The sequence below is a fragment of the Colossoma macropomum genome, unplaced genomic scaffold (genome assembly GCF_904425465.1).
Source record: "Colossoma macropomum unplaced genomic scaffold, Colossoma_macropomum, whole genome shotgun sequence".
Classification (NCBI taxonomy): Eukaryota; Metazoa; Chordata; class Actinopteri; order Characiformes; family Serrasalmidae; genus Colossoma; species Colossoma macropomum.
This window is the reverse complement of record NW_023494810.1, coordinates 14,112,523-14,130,634: the sequence shown is the minus strand read 5'-3', so window position 1 is coordinate 14,130,634 and position 18,112 is coordinate 14,112,523. Positions and strand designations below refer to the sequence as shown.

General features: G+C 38.1%; 1 protein-coding gene across 1 annotated transcript in view; it reads left to right on the top strand.

The window, feature by feature from the left end:
- The window catches only part of LOC118799292 (retinoic acid receptor gamma-A-like), an 89,669-nt gene that overhangs the window by 11,644 nt on the left and 59,913 nt on the right, over nt 1–18,112 (top strand). The window lies entirely within an intron of this gene.

The window sequence follows — 18,112 nt, the reverse complement described above, 5'->3', positions numbered from 1 at the left end:
ACAGGCCACTTATTATGTTTTGTTTTTTTCCAATATGTAAAATTCAGTAAATAAACAGGACAAACAGTACATTAAAATAAGTGTGTTCTCTGTAGATGTGTTCAGTCTTACAAGTTAGGTCTTAGAAGTTGGTCGATCATTTTCTGAAGTAATCCAAACACATTCGGTGATGTTGAGGTCTGGACTCTGGGGTGGTCAGTCCATTGTTCAGCTTCTTTGTTTGATGTGTCTGTCTCCTTTTCTCAGTGAGGCTTCTTGACAGCTACACATCCTTTCAGAGTCATAGCGCTGAGTTGTCTTCTCACAGTAGAAGGATGGACAGAAACACCTGTGGATGTTTTCAGATCTGAAGCAGCTTGATTTTCTCCTCCCTCAAAGATGAAAGCTTTAAGTGCTGTTTATCTGATGGGGACAGTTTTGGTGTCTACCAGGTCTTCCAGGTGGTTGTTAGGAGGCACATTTTGGAAACTCATGTTTTTTTTTTCTGTTCCTTATATTTAATCTCCTCAGAAATATTCTGTGAAAAATAAATGACTCGTACTTCATGGCCATTTCAACTGGAAAACTGACTTTTGCACACTACTGTATAGTAGACAACTGTGACATATTATTATAACATGTAAATAATTATATAATTGGGGCATTTTATCATTACATATACTGTAGATTCTTACAAAACTTATAGGGTACATATGTGTGGCGCCACATACTGACATTGTCTAAAAACAAACTGTGTGTTTGTGTGCGTTGAGCATTTAAATACTTTAACCGCTCCTCGATCTTGATCTTTTAGTGCGTTTTTTAAAGAATGACGAGCCCTCGAGGCAGAGAATGCTGTGTGTTTCCTCTTTGTCTTTCTTTCTCGCCGTGTCCAGCAGTCTGTCATCACCTGCTCTTTTCAGCACTCCCTCTCCATCGCTACCCTCCACACTCCCAGTGAAAGTATCACGTCCTCTCAGTTGCTTTACTTAAATGAGTGCGTTATGCATGTTTATTTAAACAACTGTAGCCGTCTCTCATTACTGCCCTGCTATGTGGACGCAATGAAGAGTTTTATGAAGGAGAATGATTTTATTGAGCATAAGCTCACTGAGATAACACAAGAAAATGACATACGTTCTTAAAAAAGATGGTTCTTCAAGGGTTCTTTAGTAAAGGGAATGGCTCTGTTTAGAACCACAACTTCTATATAGAATCATTTTATGCTTACATGGTGAAATGTTTTTCAAAGTGATGGAGAATGTGTAGTGTATGATTCTATATAGGACCTATTTAAAAATGGTTCTCTATAGCACCAAAAAGAGTTCTGCTATTGTTACGAACTTGTCACAATAGCAGAATTTGTTTTAGTGCTATACAGAACCATTTTTCAAAAAAGTTCTATATATAACCACATCCAACACGTTCTCCATCACTCTGAAGAACTTTCATAATGCAAAGAACCCTTTAACCATGCAAAGGGTTCATTGATTGTTCTTGGTTCTGTACAGAATCATTTTTTTACTAAAGAGCCCTTAAGAACCTTCTCTTTTATGAGTGTTGTAACAATAGTAGAACCCTATCTGCTGCTATGTAGAACCAATTTCAAAAAAGTTCTATATAGAACCATATCCAACATGTTCTCCATCACTCTGAAGAACTCTCATGATGCAAAGAACCCTTTAACCATGCAAATGGTTCTTTGATCGTTCTTGGTTCTGTATAGAACCATTTTCCTTACTAAAGAACCCTTGAAGAACCATCTCTTTTAAGAGTGCTCTAACAATAGCAGAACCCTTTCTGTCGCTATGTAGAACCATTTTCAAAACGTTCTGTATAGAACCACCCATATTATTTCTTCAATAATCTGAAGAACAATTTCACCATTTAAAGAACCCTTTAATCATGGAAAGGGTCCTTTGAATGTTCATGGTTCTATATATAGCCATCTTCTTTACAAAGAAACACTTGAAGAACCCCCTTTTTTAAGTGTGTAGACTATGGCTGCTTCCAAAACCACTACTCAAGTAAAAAAAAAACTACAAAATGACTTGATTTTCAGTACTGAACTACTTAAGCTTGAACTACTAAAAGAGTACTTTTGTAATTTAACTCAAGTAGAAACATATAGAACTGATATATGTTGTTCCTAACTAGGCCTCAGCTTTATAAGCTATGTTATTTGGAAATGAGGATTCATAACAGTGTTACAAATGGAAGTAAATATCTTGCCCTTTAGTTTGAAGCCCTTAATGCCAATACAACGTCATCTATTTCATAGAACATCTCATGTGATTACCTGACATTCATAAATTTCAAGTACTGCTTTATAAAAGTGTTATGCCTGTGTTATGAAGTCCCATTAAAGAAAGTGTTACCATGGAATCTGACGCTGAGATGTGAGCTCAGAATAAGCAAAAAAGGGTGTCGGTTCCTGGGCACAGACTTAATTACGCTCGACCCCTGACCTTTTCCTGTAGCTCCGGGCACTGAGAGAGTGACCTTTCAACTCCAGGGGCCAGCCGTCGGGGTCTGGTTGGAATAAAGGCACCTCTGTGTGCCTCAAACTCAACGTGATTATCATCATCAGCTGTCGGAGAGTTATTCCAGCGCCCTCTCAGATGAAGACATACAGTCTCGCCAAAAAGAAATGATGATGTTGGAGCCACATTCTGACTTTTGAAGTCATTTTGTTTACGTTATTATTAAAATAAATAAATATGAATACATTTTATTTATAAAGCACATTTTATGGCAGCGACAACTCAAGGTGCTTTACAGAAACGTAAACAAAACAAAATTTATAAAAACACGTCTAAAAAATGTCTTAAAATTCTTGAGAAAAGAGATCCAGAATTACTTACAGTAGAAAATTAAAATTAATTTATAAAAACAGGTCTACAAAGAGAAGTCTTAAGATTTGTTTTAAAAAGAGATGAAGATCCAGAATTTCTTAGATACTCAGGACCCAGTACACTAAAAGCATGTTACTTACTTGCTGTGGTAACAACACCTTGTAGCTGTGAAATAGTAACTTTTTAACCCTCTGAAATTAAAGATGTTGCCAGAAATATAAAAACGACATATTATTTAAAAACTCTTGGAATCATTTGGTGAGAGTTGCTGTAAGTTGCATTTTGCCATGAAGATCCAAAGCTTTCTGGAAGTCACAGCATTTACAGTTTAGCAGTGGAACACCATGATATTCTGAACTTCTTTTTTTTGTTGTTTATAACATTATTTGGCAGCTATTTTATGGGGAGTGTTTTTCCCATCATGTGTAATGTGTTTCTGGTGAGATAGTAACATACCCAAGGTTTCCTTGTCAGCAAAATTACTAATATAAAATGAAAAATAATGACTTTTCTTTATCCTCACATTTTTTCAATGCTTTATCTTTTTATACAATCATCTAACACAATTAAATCTACAAAACTGTGCTGAAGAAAACAATATTAAACACTTTATAGTCACTTATTTCACTTGTGTTTGTATTCACAGTTAATCCAAGATATCAAAGGTACATGAATATGAGTTTATTTACACTATGATGATCATGATAGCATCCTAATTGGGATGTCATATGTCATAATCTACCTTTCCTAGCAGATTAGTATTTTTAAACAAGACGAAAGTATATAAATGGAGTGGCTTTGTTAACTGATTTGATTAATGCAAAGTTATTACTGAGGGAAAATGGAACATAGTGATGTTGTTGTTAATGGTGTGCCCTCTTAGCCTGAGGGCTGTGATTATAGGCCTCAGATTTACACAGAATTTTAAATGTATATGGAGGAAATGATCATAATCCAAATATCATGTCTTATATAGTTTTATTGTATATATATATTGCATGCTTAAATGGATCTTTGCAAGATGATTGAATGAATTGAATAAATGAATGAAGCAATGATACACGGACCAACTTGATATCGTTAATCAGTTTAAATCAGATATTTATTTTCTAATATAGTGTGATTTACAAAACATACTGTCTCTTTCCTCATGAAAGAGTTCTGTGTTCTGGCTGTTCTTCTACACAACCACCAGGAACACATTCTAGCCTACACACGATCCAGAGCCAGCGTACACTTAAGCACCATTCCATGCAAAGCTCCAGCTTTTATAAATCACAGCTCTGGTGTGGATTTCAATGTCTACACAACTTAAAGGGCCAGTGTCCTACATTTTCTTGCATTTTATTGATTTGTCTGAGGTCCACTTATGACATTTGTGTGTTTATGCCAAAAACAGTAATAATTCATTTCAACATGACCATTTTCCAACCTCTCTCTTAGAAGTGATAAACATGGTGTTGTTAAGACCAATAGGTGTAAATGAGGTGTAAATTCTGGTTCTGAAAAAGCAGCCTGGACTGAAACACTTCTTATAATGTCAGTGTGAGTGGGCGGGGCTTAAGCAATACAGGCTGAATAGGCGGGTTTATGTAAATGTGTTTCGGTGACATCACAGAAACAGTAAATTGAAAGTGGACTGTATTTTGCAGCTTAGTTTCCATATATAGTCTGTGTGGTCTGGACAGTGAATGGTATAAGACTTTTATTTTTCAGCATTTTTGGCTCTTAGAAAATCATCTGTGATGTTTTATCGATCCTACGTTTGCATCTTTGTGTCCTTTTTATGTAAAAAGGAAATTTAATAACCTCTTAGATCCTGATACAGCAGACTAACAAACAGGACAAACACAAAAAACATCATTCAAACAGCTGGAATGTGAACGTGAGCTGGCTAGCTAGTTTAGCCTACCGATAACAAGTAAAGACACAACATTATTCCAATAGAGCATCGTTTGTTTGTTTTTTTCTGGGCATATATATGATTGAAATAAGTCATTTGAAACGATATTGTTTGACCTAATCACATGTTAAGTCATCTGCATTTTGATTAGTTGTCTTCATTCTCTAGACCCGGTGTTTAGGTGTGTCCCAGTTCAGGGGCTGCTCCTTCGATCAACGAAGGCGTGTCCTTTGAAGGCTGCATAGAGCCGTGAAGGCTGAACCAAAATGAGACAGTCTACTCTATGGCGAATTTCCTGTTTGCGTCACAGCACCGCTGTTCCCGCCCTTACCGTTGCCTCACGAAACACCACTCATCAAGTTCTTTTAAAGTACTTTAAAGATGGAGCCAAAAAATTAGATTTTGCTTATTATTTGTTTCATTTATTAGAGCTGGAGATGCTTCTCTCTGTCTGCTCATTGCTCCCTAAAACAAAACGAAACGTTTTGCTTTAAACCACATTGGCTTATTTTAACATTTGTCTTGTTAGCTATTCGACTCAGTTTAAACCCAATACTTAGATTTAAACGTGTCTCCTCAGCCGCCATTCGCTCCTCTGCTGAAGCCGCCGTGTTCTCGAATCCTTGCTGACACACAGTGAACCCTGGGATATGTTGGCTGGCGAAGGACCCACCCATTGCGCTGCTGTGATGTAGTTGGCCTTCAAACACAGCCTCCGAAAGATGCCTCCCCTGAATTGGAACACAGCTTTTGGTTTGTCTGTTCTGAGCTACTGTAGAAACATGGCGGCGCAACATGATGGCTCTGTTGGAAGAGCAGGCGCTCCCTATGTAGATATCATAGGCTCATTTTAAGATAACGAAAACAGTGGATTATACACTTATTAAAACATGGTTTTGTATTATACACTCTTAAAAAAGATGGTGCTTCAAGGTTTCTTTCAAGCACTTGCTCAGACTCATCAGACAGTCATGTTGAGGTTTGTCTATGGGAGGAAAACAAAGCTCAGAGCTCACGCTGTCCTTTTGCCTAAACTAATTACAGTCTCGCTCGGCCTCTGCTACTGCTTACAAAGGAGGGACTGATTATTTCTGACTAAATGTGACCACTGTATACAAGCACCGTGGCACTTAAGAATATTTATACACACATTCGTACCACGTTTAACTGCACGGCCAACGACATAATGGTGATCATAAATCGGAGTTATTGTGCACCAGCGGTGACCGCGCTCATAAAAATGTTTTTTTGGAAAAAGCGCAATTCACTCTCACGATTCAGTTTCACAGAAATGTTTTAATTTATCAGAGATGGAAATTTAGGCTCATTAACTGAAGTCATGTGCTGTTTCTTTAGTCATATTTGGAAGCTGCGGTTGTGGAGTTTTTTTTAGATTGGATACATATGTGTGGAAATGCCTCAGTGTAGTGAAGTTTGGCAACGTTTGTGTTTTTATGTGCGTTTTGAGAAGAGTTTGTGCTCTTGGACACCTGCGTCACGTTCACGGACACCTGAAGCACTAAAAACGGCCATTAAGTGCGAGTTATTCATTTTTCAGCATCAGTATATATATATATATATATATATATATATATGTATATATATATATGTATATATATATATATATATGAAATGAAATGATATAACAGAAAATTATACAGATGCCCTAACAACTAATATAATATGTTATTGTATGTAAAATACATTTTGTCAGTATTCAGTGTGTCACTTTTTACCTTTTCTTTACTCTTTTCAGGAGACTCACTTTCAGTTTCTCAAAGAAATCTGCAGACACACCTCCAAAGTTCAGTCCTAGAAGTTGGTTGATCATTTTCTAAAGTAATTCAAACACATTCAGTGATGCCAAGGTCTGGACTCTTAAAGATGAAAACTTTAAGTGCTGTTTATCTGATGGGGACAGTTTTTGTATCTACCAGGTCTTCCAGGTGGTTGTTAGGAGGCCCTTTTTCTCTGTAGCTTTTAATCAGTTTTTTGGTTTTGTTCTCCTTCTTTATAAAAGCGTATTATCTTTTATCTAATTGAAATATTTCCTTAAAAATTAATTACTTAAACCAAATGGCCGTTTTGACTGCAGATTAAAGAAGTGAAGAGTGGTCTCTGACTTTTGCATGTTGCTGTATAAGCCGAGTTGTGGGTGAGTTTAATTTGCTTCAAAATGTATTTCTGTCAACTTTGATAAGTATATGAAATTTTCTAATGAAGAACTTATAAACTATAAATCAACAGATAATAAACAAAATAGTGCAGTTGCTTTGCACTGTCAACTCTTATGAGCTTTCTTTTACTATGAGCAAATCAAATAATGAGAAAATGGGGAAACTGATTAAATTGGACATGCATCCTTGATAAATATGCTCTGAAAGTATGTAAATGATAGTGCCATCATCAAGTTCAAGTAAAATTATAATGTAAAATGTAAATATAAATGTAAAAGTTAATTCAGCTATACCTTAATTGGACATTTGTGCCTGCTGTAGAAGACCAGTGTGCCCAGTTACAGCTGAAGGGACACACTTAATGAGGGGTGAGGGTTATTAACTAAAAACGGGGAAAAAATGTCTGTGTTTCATGAAATCAAAATAATTTGGAACACTAAAGAGAAGAACACTAAAGGACATGGTGTACAGCTTGCTCTAACTTTAAATAGAGTAATACTTTTGTAATTTACATTACATGTTGTTAACTTTAAATGGGTTGTATTACATTAGTAATATAATAAGAGCTCAACAGGCCACACCAGCAACAGTTGGGGTTGAGGTGGGGGTGGTGTTTTCCATGATGCATGACCGTGGACGTTTATATCACAGTTTCGATCGCGGTTTCAGAATCGTTACACGCCTAACAAACATACATGCTTTGAATCTCTACTGTTTTCCAACTGTTAACAAGCAGTATTTCTGCCTATTTTAAGACTATGTACTATGCGTTTTCACTACTAGGGCTTTTCTTGAGCTTTGCACAAGGATCAGAGGGGCATCTTCCACCCAGTTTTGGTTCTGGGGGTTCAAATGACCCAGTGGCCCCCTGTAGTTGGTGCCTATGGAGGTTTGTATCCATCTGTGTTCGGTGAGACTGTAAGCATGCATGTGAAAATGCCTGCGATGCATGAGTGTCTGTTAATCTGAGCGCTTTAGTGCACCACATCCTTTGGTTTGAGGTTCATAACCTCCCTCAGGCACCTTGATTTATGCCTCATATTTCAGCGACGTAATTATTCCCTCTTAGCTCATGTTTTTCCAGACATGTTTGCCTGTGTGACTGTTCTCCCTTTCAAACGGACCCTGCCTCACTGCTATTGGACCAAGAGGTGCCAAACTGAAGTCATTAGTGAACTTCAAAGGGGCTTTTTTCTCCCACCTGGCTCAAAGCACGCTTGTCTCACTTGTAACTGGCGAGGTAGCTCAAACAAAGTAAACGTGTTGTTGCTTTAGTGAAAGCAGAATAAAAGTAGCCTAGCAAGTTGTCAGGTCAGAAATGTCCCCCAGAGCTCTGCAGTGGAAGTTCTAGTGCATCCAGCATCTGGCAGCATAGGAACTGATGGTTTTTAGGTGCTATTCTTTTTTTTTTGGTCTAAAGTAGAATGCTAAAGCTAAAATGCTAAACAGCAAAGCTGTCCAGGAGCAGAACCATCTGAACAGAATGAATTTTACATGATGTATTTTATTCAAAATGTCCACATAATTCAGTGTTTGAGATGTAAACATACTGATTCAGAGTGGTTTTGTGTGAAATAGTTCAGATTTCTTTACAGTGGTGATGATGGGAACCAGGGGTCACCATGACTACAACACAAATGTAGACATTTTATTTACTATCCAAAACCACCAGTGAACCTTCACATGTCTTCTCAGTTTTATATGGAATGTTGATGATGGTAAAATAGTGGAAAATCTGAAATAAGTTTTCTTTGGGGACTACTTTGCCTCACAACACCCTGCATATTATGTATTCCCTCAACCATGAATGGATTTTTAGGCCAAAATCTTCTCAAAACTATCATAAACAGTGTCACAGACATCAGGCAGTGTATTCATAACCTTTTCAAGTAATAACTTTCTGTGAGAGAGCTTTTAGAGGGGGGCGTCTGGTTCCTATCACCACCACTGCGAACACTTCTGTCTCTGGAACAGAACCACTTTGAATGACCTTAATGAGTTAATTATGCAGAATATTTGGTGAAATTCTCCAATCATGTTATTGAGTAAATGCAACTAGCTAGTCAAGGTAAACAAGGTATCCTGAATGACTTTTTAGCAAATGAATGTCTTTTAAAACTCCTTCGAACTTTATGTTTTACTGTTTGCTGCATAACTGTGGCACCAAAGTGGCAGCGTTCGAAATCTTGGCGCGCTCATTTTTCTCTGATTCATTCATGGAAAAGCTGGTCTTGGTCACTTTTTTCCATCGAGTGCCACCCTATGAGTTCATATATGGCATGATGATGTCAGAATCTTGTCATTTTCTTGATCTCTTGCTCTTTTCCACAAATGTCACTGCAACACAACCCCTCTGTCCTCACTGCCAGGTGTCATGTTATGTTGCCCAGGACAACTATTAAAATCCCGCACTTCTATTACTCACTCTGTTGAAATGGCATCCAAAACTTCATTTTCATGACTGATCTGTTGCTCTTGCTGGACGCCCTGCTCTGGGTAATAACGTAAGGTGTTGTGCGAGTGCTTTCAGTATAATTAACAGCCTGTAAATTGACCTCTTATATTGGTTTGTGGCTCTAGCTGGTTCATTACACGAACAATTATGCACTTAAATCCTATTTCACAATTTTTTTTGTAGTGATTGGCCATATGGTTCAGATTTGGAGTTTATTGTCATACCACATAGTAGACTATCATTCATTTACAGTAGAAATAGGTTGGCAACTATGCTAAAAACAGCAAAATGAGCTCTATGAAATGATTTTTCTGTAGCTACAAATAGAAGCCGAATTGGCTGATGTTGTAGTACTGAGTGTTGTTTCCAGATTTGGCAGTGGGAAAGTTTCCTTTGAAGGATTTAGTGGAAAAACAAGGCAGCAAAAGGGATGTGGAAAGACCTGAGACATTAACAAAAAACGAAAGCAGCCTTTGATTCCTTCTACAGCCCCGAGGCTGCAATCCTTAATGCACTTTGAGGGCAATTTGTGCCTGTAATGTCTGTTTAATTCAACTGAGTCTACTGCAGCAAGACTGTATATGTATTACGTACACAAAATATCTGTGCAGGATTGAGCAAGTAATTTTAAAACTGTACTAAAGCCCCTATTTGCCTGATATCTAATGCAAATCTAACGTGTTACACAATCTCAGCAGCCTATTTTGATGGTTTTTGAGTCCTTTTGTTTAGGATTAAAAGAATGTGTTTTGAAAGAAGGGATGTGGACGGGTACTCCAGCACTCGGATAACTGTTCCAGATGCCAGTATTTAAATACTAAAATCACTATCTTGTGCTGCTGCTTTTAGCTTGTTGTCCTCTGGTGATTCATGTCTGTGGTTTGAGTGATCCATTCTCTCCTCTGTAATGACGTTTTGGAGACGGTTAGCACAGTTGTATGGCTGCAGTAAGCTTACCTAGTAGTAATGTTAGCTGTCTGCCTTCCTTCTGCATTTATCAGCTAATGAAAAAAACAAAACCCTTACAAATCCACCCCAAAGCAATTGTAGTTTTTCAAAAGTTTCGCCCTCCTTTTAGATCCCATGTGTCAAACACAAGGCCCCTGGGCCTGATCAGGTCCACGACAATCCTCTCTGGCCTGCAAAAGTATTTTAATTTTCTTTTAAAGCATGCACTGCAATGTAATGTGTGCTCTGACACTCCTACCCCAACAACAGTCTATGGGACAGTGGTTACACCTCAATTCTACACAATTCTACACAATTCCACACCAGTCATTTCACTAAACACACTAGCTTCATTTATATCTAACGTCAGCTCAGCAGCTCTGAAATTGAGCCCAAGCATTAATGAACTTGCAGCAAAGAAACAGGTAGGTTTATTCTGCCGATATTTAAATTTTGAATATTTCAGTATTCATGTAATATTTTAAGGTCTACTACAAGTGCCTGTATTGTAATGCTGAAGTCTTTGCGTATTTTGAATAAACAGTCGTCAGTCTAGATTATAGCAATATGTTGATTAAAAATTGAATAAAACATAGGCGTTCTCTGGCCCACAGATTTGTTGAGATTTTTTAATATGGCCCTTTCAGTGCTTGGGTTTGCTACCCCTGATCTAGATGCATCATCAGAAGGGGGTTTTCCTAGCCTTTAAACTGGAAATCTCATTCTGCAGAAGACTGCAGAACGTTAGTAGGAAGCGAGGAAGCATATTTAAAGCAAACGTTATTTATTTATTTATTTATTTTTATCCCAAGAAACTTTTGTCCACCTTTATTTTGTACTTAAATGACTGGATGAAGGCAGAGATCATTAGAGTTCCATCACTGCTCAACCCCAGCCCTGCCCTGGCAGGTGGACTCTGGGACATAGGAGCTTTTGTCAATTTAAAGGTGTGCACGCTGTGGAGAAGCAGACTCTGGAGACCAGGTCTTGGAGCTGTGGAGCTCAGGATGAGGTAGAGACAGTAGACATTCAGAGTGGTTTGATGTGAACTGCAGTGTTCAGGGGAAACTCAGATGTCTTTACAGTGGTGGTGATGGGAACCATGGGTCGCCATGACTACAACACATTAATACACATTTTATTTACTATCCATAACCACCAGTGAACCTACACGTGTCTTCTGAGTTTTATATGCAATGTTGACGATGGGAAAATAGTGGAAAATCTGAAATAATAAGTTTTCTTTGGGGACTGTTTTGCCTCACAACACCCTGCATGTCCTCTACCACCATGATCGGATTTTAACAAAAATGTTTTGGGCCAAAAACTTCTCTGTCTCAGACATCAGGCAGCATATTCACAACCGTTTCATGTAATGACTTCCTGTGATGTTATACTAAAAAATGTGATGTAATGTTTAGTTGTTTTTATGGAGCCCTGCTGGTGACATCCCTTTGTAAATAAACACTGTATTAACACGTGGGAACAAGATCTTCATGCATAGCCACAACTTAGTAAGGCGTGGGAAAGAGATTATTAAGCCGTGGCCACAACTAGGTATAGGTGTGAGATCATGTCTTATTGATAAGCTCTAGTCAAGGCTTAATTATCTCATTTCCACACTTTACTACGTTGTGGCCACGCATTAGGATCTCGGTCCCACGCCTTACTAAGTCGTGGCCGTGAATTAATTATCTCATTCCCATTCCATTCCTTTCGTTAATCGTGACCAAGCATTATTTTTATGTATACAGGATGTCACCAGCAGAGCTCTGTAGTTTTTCCTGGGTAAACATATGTTTTCCTCTTTGTTTCCCTGATTCTGAAAAATTAAACTTTTACTTAATGGCTGTTTTGACTGAAAATTAGATAAACAAAGGGTGATCTCTGACTTTTGCAGCTGTTTGCTTAATGTGCAAGGCATTTGCGTCTCACACTAAGCAAGAATGTCACAAAGTAATCCATGATTGTTTTATTCTTTTATTCCTACACATGCCTTACTCAAATACCAGATTAAGCAAACCAATAAAAGGCTGAATTGGTCAGGTTCACACAGTATATTTGATGCACAGCACCAAAAGCTACTGGAGTGTTAATAGCGTCCCACTGTGGAGAGTTTTCAGCCTGCTAAACATGATCGAGTGAGTAAATTACAGGACAAGTTCATGAGGTGCTTCACATTGAGAAAACCTACCTGGGGCCTCTTGTAATCTAGAATCAGCTTTTGAAGTGATCATTAAAATTTAAAATAACAAAGTCAAGAATATTATTAAAAATACAATAAAAGTCTCATCACAGGAAATAATGTGCTCTTGTACTGTGCTTCTTTATAAGAGTACAGACGAGAATGTTTTCATAATGTGTTCCCACATTCAAGAATGTAGGTGCGGTTGAACTTTACAGCTTTATTAAGGCACCGACAGTTTGTGTGAGTGAGTATGTGCGTTTGTGAGGGTCTTTTTAGTACATTAGGCTGGTATGAGTCATTAAAGGCTATAGTCAGCCTCCTGGCATGGCTGCTCATTATTTTTTTTCATTTTATTGGGGGAAATAAAGCCCTTTTTATATGCTTTAGGTCCTTGTTCACCCTGGTTTATACAAACACATGCACTATAGACTCATTCAGCACTCAACATGTTACTAATTAATGATTAATTACTTGCTCCAAATGAGGACTGTTTCACTATTTTCCATCTTTTCCCACTTTCGCCTTACTCCATTCTCATTTATCACCTCTCTCTCTCTCTCTCTCTCTCTCTCTCTCTTTTAATAAACTGCCCTGTTTTTAGGCCCCTTTTCACACCATCTTAAAACTTAGTTTAAGCATCTTTGTGTGGAGAAGCATTGTGGTAACTGTGGTGGTCCCTCCTGCCGAAGGGTGTTGACCTGTTGAGGATGTGTTCATTTATTTTCACTTTTCACTTGTCATTTGACCAGGGGTGCCCAAACTTTTGCATATGACAACAAACGTGCTTCTTTCATCCTTTTAAACCAGCACTCTTAAAAAACATGATTCTTCAAGGGTTCTTTAGTAAAGATAATGGTTCTATGTAGAAGTTTTATGTAGAACCTTTGCACAATATAAATAATAATAATAATATGAAGTACTGTGCAAAAGTCAGAGACCACAATTAATGTATTTAATATCCAGTCAAAACGGCCATTAAGTAAGTAATTAAGTAATTAAGTTAGTTATTCTTTAGTGTCAGGACAATTACACAAAAGCCTGAAAAACTAAATCTAATATTTTATTACAGCTTTCGTTCTTTTCGGGAGACTCACTTTCAGTTTCTCAAAGAACTCTGCAGACACACCTCCAAAGTTCAGTTGTAGAAGTTGGGTGGTCATTTTCTGAAGTAATCTAAACACATTCAGCGATGTTGAGGTCTGGACTCTGGGGTGGTCAGTCCATTGTTCAGCTTCTTTGTTTGCTTTAAGTGCAAACATGAAAGCTTTAAGTGCTGTTTATCTGATGGGGCAGTTTTGTTGGTCCGCTAGGTCTTGCACTGTTGTTAGGTTATATAACTCCTGTTTTTTTCACTTATTTTCCTTTGACTCTTGTGTAAGTGGTTTATTTTTTATCTGGTCTCCAGAAACATCTCCTGAAGAAAATGAACCATTGTTACTTAATGGCTGTTTTGACTGGAAATCAAATAAATGAAGTGCAAACAGTACTGTATATTAGCTGATAGCATTCGTTATCAGAATTTGTCCTTGAAATCAGTACGGCAATAAAATACCTGCGCAAATGTGACGTAAGTGCGTATAGTTGGTTCATGCAATATGGATGCTCCATGCAGACCTCACATGTGGAACAGCTTAGCTGCAAACTGCAATCAGCTGCAGACAGAGAGAGAGTGAGACAAACAAAAGAAGAGAAAGAGGCTAAAGAAGACAAACAACATTAATTGTGAGAACGCAACTGTGTTCCAGAGTGTGCATTGTTTTTTTTTGTTTTTTTTTACCTTTTTTTTTAGTGTCTGTCAGTGACGCAAATCTGCTGAAATGTTGTGGCGTTTGTGTGTGGTGGATTCTCTTGTCTGTTTTGGACTGAAGTAGAAAGAAACCACAGAAACAAATGTGGCCCATACTTGTTTACCAGTTTCAAAAGGGTGCGTGCCACAGGCCACCTGTCAGGACCCAAAACCCAGAACTGAATGATAAATATAACCTCACCTTACACGAAGCATCACGAACGCACGCCAGTTTCGGTTCAGTCCCACATCTGCATTTACCCATCACATTCCTTCTGAAACATGTGGTTACAAAGGCCTGGCCACGAGCTGAATTCACTCCCATAACACTGCTAGAAAACATTGTTAGTCATCAAACAGCAGTCAAGTCTCTCAGGCCAGATGTGGTCTCGTAACGAGAACGTCCGGGGACAGCCATGAGAAATTTGAGACTCAATGTGGATGGGAACATAGACTAAGCAGGAAGGGAACAAACTGAAGCTCAAAGTAGGGGGCGTCAGCACTGTCAGATGGACAAGTCTGTCGTTAGCACATGGAAGGAACATAAGTTAGCATGACTGAAAAGTCCCAAAAAGAACTACACACTGTGAAATAAGCTTCACCTCTAACAAGGTAAACAGTTAGCTAATGCTAACCTGCGGCAATTTAGCCTGTCTAATCAGCTTGAATGCATGTCTTTGGACTGTGGGAGAGAACCCACAGAGACACGGGGAGAACATGCAAGCTCCACATAGAAAGGACCCTGGTCACCCAGCCGGGGAATCAAACCTAGGCTCTTCTTGCTGTGCCACGCCTAAATAAGCAACGTCTAGAGGAAATTGAGGTGAATTTAGGTGGGGTGTATCCATGTTGTTGTTGAATTTAGCTGCAATCCAGCACTAGAAGTTTAACAGTTTCCCCAAACAAGTATCTGCCTTTGACTTCACAGCAATAAAACTTCAGAAATCATATTTTGAGCATATTTCTTCGATTATATATATGTTTTGCCCAGTTTTGCCTCAGCTAATTAGTTAGGTCTCCTTCTGTCTAGCAATGCTACCAAGCTGGGATGGTAAAGGATAGCATGTGCTTCCTCAGAGACAGGTGAAGCTCCACCACATCTTTCCAAATGCTAATGCAACGGCAAGCTGAGCGATTGGGAGATAGAGAGCTATCTTACCCACCCAGAAAGAGTGACAGTGAATATTTTACTGAGTCGTAACTGTGAGGAGTAAAATATGAAGCTCATAAAATTTGCATTTCTATCTTGTACTGTCCATTGATCATTTGGTGCATTGCCATGTTGTTGAATATGTTTTAAATACTAACAGATATAATGACAACACTCTCAAAAAAGATGCCTCTTCAAGAGTTCTTTAGTAAAGAGAATGGTTCTAATTAGAACCATGGGCTCTATATAGAATCATTTCATGCTTAAATAGTTCTTTGGTGAAATTGTTCTTTAGATTGATAGCGAATGTGTTGTATGTTGTTCTATGTAGCACCAAAAAGGGTTCTTCTATTATGACAACACACTTAAAAAAGATGTTTTTTTAAGAAAAAAACATCAGAAGAAAATGGGAAGAAAATGGTTCATAGCATGATTAAAGGCTTCTTTGCATTATGAAAGAATGAAAAACGTGCTTTAGATGGTTATTTATAGAAATGATTTTCTCGTCTCTCTCAAAGCTCTGTTTTTTTTTTCAGTTTCGGTGGCCTTGCAGAGTTGTTAAGATCCCATTTTTCTCTGTAGCTTTTTATCATTTTTTTGGAAACTCCTGCTTTTTCACTTATTTTTCTTTGACTTTCTCCTTCCTTTTGCAAGTATTTTATCTTTTATCTAATATCTTCTGACATGTCTCCTGAAAAATGAATAGAGATTTTTCGCAAGAAATTAAATAGCAAGGTGGTTTCTGACCTTTGCACAGTTCTGTAGATTCTGCACTGCATGTTTAAGCACAATAACGTCTTTATATGTGAAAAGAGCATTTAGTGGTTCAAAAGTCATGAAAAAAGAGAAAGAGCCTATGACGTAGGCTGTTTTTTTAGGCTGTTTTTTTAAAGAAAATAACATATTTAAGGTTAGAATCTTATTACGCAGACTTCTAGAAGTGTTGTGACTTTCCATTAGGTATTTATGGAGAGAATTGAGGGTGGAAGGGGTTAAGCGTGCCCACGGTGGGTGCCCTCCACCCTGGGCATGTGGCAGTTGGAGGCTGGCTTTGGAACAGAAGCGTCTTTATTGAGGACTGCCTCTGATTTAAATCATATGGCATTGCCTGGAATCACTTCACGGCTTTGGAGGCCATTCAAATGAACGCCCGAAACAAGAGGCTCACTCTCTTCCCCCACTTCTTGCTCCCTCCCTTTCATCTGGCTGTCTGCTCTCACTTTCACTAATTTAATGATACTTTGTAAGTAACATGGACTTCGTTTGTCAGTCTTTACTGTCCCCTGTTGTGCGTGGAAATGTTAGAGTCTTTGAAGCTGGCGCACGTACCCTGACGCTGCTGAATGCCTTTGTCTCGAGCTGTTCCTTTGATGAGTTGCGTCTAATGAGATCATGTCATAAAGAAAGACCTTTTTTGTCATTCAGAATATAAAACGCACTCTTCTTCCTCTCTCTATCCTCCTTTCTCTTCCTCCACTCCCTTCTTTGCGAGGCAAGCAAGTGCAGGAACAAATTTAATTGCTCCACGCTTTAAGGCCAAATGGTTGGAGACGAGTCTTTTTTCGTTGATCTGTTTTTTCCAAACAAATGACAGTTACAAAGGAAAGCTTTATGGAAGGGAAGTGATGGTATAATAATAAATCATCCTCTCAGTATTGGTCTGTGACCTTTTACATGCGGTTTTTTGGCCTATGCACTGTCCAGAGTTGGTGTTGGCATAAAAACACTAGTGCTGACCCTGAGTTTACATCAGAGGTACCTGTATCTGTGTAGTGCTAAAAATATCTGTATTTGGATTTGACCATAAGTGAGTATGGTGCAAACGGGAAGTGGGCGTGGCCCATCCCCTTTTTTAAAATCCCTTTTTTTTTGGACTGTGCTTGCACATAGGATGTTTTATGCTTGCACAGTGCTTGTTCTGCTTAACAAGAAAACAATCAACCAAATCACACAGTTATTAAAGCATAATTTTTAAGCAAGTAGTTCACTAATATTTCATCAAGTAGCTCAGATCATAACACCTACTTTTCAGGATTAGATTAATAAGGCTGTGCTTAGGTCTGGTTAACGGGACAGTCTTTAAAATGGTGGTATTATTTTGGAGATGCAACATTATTTAGGACCAGTTGACACAGAACAATGTGATTACTTAGGAGAATAATAGGCTGTGTTTAGGTCTGGTTGGTATATAAGTGTGAGCTTATTTCGCAGGTGTATTTAGGTCTAGTTAGCAGGATAATTGGTATGGACCTATGGGATTATTTTTTGGGTTATTAATGCCATGTTTAGGTCTGGTTAGTGGGACAGTCTGTATAGAACTGTGGGATTATTTTGGGATTATAAAAGCTGTGTTTGGGTCTGGTAAACTGGATAGTCTGTATGGCTCTGTGGGATTATTCAACCTATGTTTAGGTCTGATTAGCCGAACAGTATTTTTAGGAGTGTTGGATTATTTTTGGAACTATTAAAGCTGTGTTTAGGTCTGGTTAGCAGGACAGTTTGTACAGAACTGTTGGATTATTTTGTGGATTATTAAAGTTGTATTTAGGTCTGGTTAGCAGGACTGTCAGTAAAGAACTATGGTATTATTTTTAGGATTATTTAAAATGTGTTCAGGTCTGGTTAGCAGGACCATCTGTATAGAACTGTGGGACTATTTTTGGGATTATTA